Source organism: Sus scrofa, chromosome 14, assembly GCF_054392235.1.
Source record: "Sus scrofa isolate SSC_HxYL_T2T_F1_AM1 chromosome 14, Sscrofa_HxYL_maternal_Yorkshire_Landrace_v2.0, whole genome shotgun sequence".
NCBI classification, from domain to species: Eukaryota; Metazoa; Chordata; class Mammalia; order Artiodactyla; family Suidae; genus Sus; species Sus scrofa.
In genome coordinates, this window is record NC_139396.1 from 93,243,937 (window position 1) to 93,247,779 (window position 3,843).

The 3,843-nt window shown below is 45.2% G+C and overlaps 1 pseudogene across 1 annotated transcript; it reads left to right on the forward strand.

The window, feature by feature from the left end:
* The first annotated feature begins 1,221 nt into the window (after positions 1 to 1,221).
* On the forward strand, positions 1,222 to 3,614 carry LOC146396854 (small ribosomal subunit protein uS2B pseudogene; annotated as a pseudogene). Its single transcript, XR_014828235.1, has 2 exons — positions 1,222 to 1,394; positions 2,839 to 3,614. The product of XR_014828235.1 is annotated as a small ribosomal subunit protein uS2B pseudogene (transcript).
* Positions 3,615 to 3,843: the final 229 nt, after the last annotated feature.

Consider the following 3,843-nt stretch of genomic DNA (forward strand, 5'->3'; position numbering starts at 1 on the left):
CACAAGGAGCTTGCACTGCAGTTAAAGAGACAAGATTGAACTTGTGACCCACCAATCAAATCAGTCCTACCAAGCCATGTTCCTAAAAGGTTGTGAACTCATTGCCAGCATTTTAAAATTGGGAGATGTTGCATAAAATTCTAGGCTTCTACCTCCTCTTGAGAAATTGGAATATCTGATGACTTGGGATTCACTTACCATTCCCAATAGCGACATCTGTCTGGAGCTGAGCTGAGAATATGCCCCTTTAGATGGGGCCTGTGCTATTGCATTTGTCAGGCTCTTAACTCACAGTTGCTCTCTAATATGGAAGCCAAGTGTCAGTTGCCAGGCATTATCATTTATATTTTTATGATAAATTTAAAAGGAAAATGAATTTTTTTTTTTTGTCTTTTTGCTATTTCTTGGGCCGCTCCTGTGGCATATGGAGGTTCCCAGGCCAGGGGTCGAATTGGAGCTGTAGCCACCAGTCTATGCCAGAGCCACAGCAACGCTGGATACGAGCCGCGTCTGCAGCCTACACCACAGCTCACGGCAACGCCGGATCATTAACCCACTGAGCAAGGGCAGGGATCGAACCCACAACCTCATGGTTCCTAGTTGGATTCGTTAACCACTGCGCCACGACGGGAACTCCGTAAGTGAAATGTTTTTGATCCCTATTTTTATCAAATGTGTAACAGCAAAAAAATGGAGCAAGAAGACCCTATGTTTCAAGAAGAACAAGAGAGGACATATTCCTTTGAGAAAATAAAAGCTATTATATCAAGTTCTCCATACTCACATTCTGGTCCTGTACCATCTGAGTGTATGACCCATGATCTACACTGATTATATATTCAATATCTATCCAAATAAATAACTATATTCACGTATCAATTAGTGGTTAAATGCATTTGGTCTAGAGTCAGAGTTTCAACTCCAAGCTCCCTCTTACCAGCCCTGATCCTACTTTATAGCCCAATGCCTCAGATTAACCTTTTCCATCTGCATAAATGATGTGATAACAGTACCACCTAACAGGGTTGATTTGAGGACTTAACAAGGTAATATTAATTAACGTGGTATCTGGTACCCAGTGACAGCCCCCTAAATGTCAGCTGTTTTTGTCCTGGTCAGGAAGTGCCAAGGTATGAGTTGAGGAGGCAAAGTGAATTATTGGGAAAGCTAATGTAGTAGGAGTGAGCTAACCAAAAGGGGTGGAAGATGTAGCTTGTCCACATGGAGAGAAGATGGGGCCGTATTGGCCTGAGCAAAGGCACAGAAAAGATGGTGACCAGGGCCTGGATAGTTAAGCCATTCGGTCGTAAGACAACCACACTGGAGCGTTTTCCTCATGTTTTAATTGTAAAATCTGAAGACTTTGCTGGCCCCTGCTTTATGGTATACAGTAGGTGACTGTAACAATCACTGTGATGATTTTGGTGTTTTTCCTACCCACCGTTTGGCAAGGATTACATGATTTCAAGAATTCAAACTTTTGAGTGTTTCAGAGTTGGATTAAAGCCATTTTAAGCTCTCTGGAGTTCCCATCGTGGCTCAGTGGTTAACAAATCCAACTAGGAACCATGAGGTTGCAGGTTCCATCCCTGGCCTTGCTCAGTGGGTTAAGGATCCGGTGTTGCCGTGAGCTATGGTATAGGTCGCAGACTCAGCTCGGATCCCTCGTTGCTGTGGCTCTGGTGTAGGCCAGTGGCTACAGCTCTGATTAGACCCCTAGCCTGGAAATCTCCATATGCCGTGGGAGTGGCCCTAGAAAAAGCAAAAAGACAAAAAAAATAAAATATTTTAAGCTCTCAGAATGGGATGCCTGTGCTTGGACTCAGGCACCCAGCACTACCCCATGACCTCCACTAGAGGGAGTAGAACCAAAGGAATCATCAAGCTTCTAGTCACTTTCCTAGATTTCCTACTACAAACTATTGAAATTGTTTCTATTTGAAGCATATTTTTTTTTGTCTTTTTTTTTTTTTTTTTTTTTTTTCTGGGGCCGTTTCCCGAGGCATATGGAAGTTTCCAGGCTAGGGGTCCAGTTGGAGAGGTAGACTCCAGCCTACGCCAGAGCCACAGCAACTCGGGATCCAAGCCACGTCTGCAACCTACACCACAGATCATGGCAACGCCGGATCCTTAACCCACTGAGCAAGGCCCAGTATTGAACCCGCAACCTCATGGTTCCTAGTCAGGTTCGTTAACCACTGTGCCACTACGGGAACTCCTGAAGCATATTTCTTTACTGCACTTTAAAATACTTTTTTCACCTTTCCACGCTGCCCAGAAAGGGGTCCATATGGCATTGTTTTTGATTCCCATTGTAACTTAAAGGGAAACTTTCACAATGTCTGGAGCCCTTGATGTCCTGCAAAGGAAAGAGGAGAATGTCCTCAAATTCCTTGCAGCAGGAACCCACCTAGGTGGTACCAACCTTGACTTCCAAATGGAATAGTACATCTACAAAAGGAAAAGTGATGGCATCTACATCATAAATCTGAAGAGAGGAGTTCCTGTTATGGCTCAGCAGTAATAAACCTGACTAGTATTCATGAGGACGCAGGTTCAATCCCTGGCCTCAGTGGGTGGGGGATCCAGCATTGCAGTGAACTGTGGTGTAGGTCTCAGAGGACCAACTCAGATCTGGTGTGGCTGTGGTGTAGGCCGGCAGCTGCATCTCCAATTCATCCCCTAACATGGGAACTTCCACATGCCATGGGTGCAGCCCTAAAAAAAAAAAAAAAGGCAATAAATAACTAAATCTAAGGAGAACCTGGGAGAAACTTCGGTGGCTCGTGCCATTGTTGCCATTGAAAACCCAGTTGTTGTCAATGTCATATCCTCCAGGAATACTGACTAGCAAGCTGTGCTGAAGTTTGCTGCTGCCACTGGAGCTGTTCCTGTCGCTGGCCACTTCACTCCTGGAACCATCACTAACCAGATCCAGGCAGCCTTCTGGGATCCAAGACTTCTGGTGGTTACTGATCCCAGGGGTGACCGCCGGCCTCTCACAGAGAGACTTACGTTAACCTGCCTTCCATTCCTCTGTGTAACACAGACTGCATTATGTGAACACTTTCATCCCCTGCAACAACAAAGGAGCTCACTCAGTGGGTCTGATGTGGTGGATGCTAGCCCAGGAAGTTGTGCACATTCATGGCACCACCTCCCATAAACACTCACAGGAGGTTATGCCTCATCTCTTCTCCAGAGATCCAGAAGAGATTGAAAAGGGAGAGCAGGCAGCAGCTGAGAAGACTGTGACCAAGGAGGAATTTCAGGGTGAACTGACTGCTCCAGCTCCTGTGTTCACTGGTACTCAACCTGAGGTGGCAGACTGGTCTGAAGGCATGCAGTTGCCCTCTGTGCCCATCCAGCAGTTCCCTACTGAAGACTGGAGTGCTCAGCCCGCCACTGAAGACTGGTCTGCAGCTCCCATTGCTCAGGCCACTGAATGGGTAGGAACAACCACTGAGTGGTCTTAAGTTGTTCTTCCACAAACTCTTAAAATGGAAATTAGTTGATGGAACATAAGATTTCTAAAATTGAAAAAAAAATACTTTTTTTTTTCTCTTTTTTGGCTACACCCATGGCATATGGAAGTTCCCAGGTCAGGGATCCAGTCTGAGCCTCAGCTGTGACAATGCTGGATCCTTAATCTGCTGCACCACACTGGGAAAATACTTTTAAAATCCAAATTCTACTGGAATATAGGAAATCAAAGAGTCCTGCTAACCATTATCCCCACAAAATAGCCACTTAATAAACATTAATAAGATTCTTGTGTGGGGAGTTTCCATCCTGGCTCAGCAGAAATGAACTTGATTAGCATCCATGAAGATGTAGGTTTGA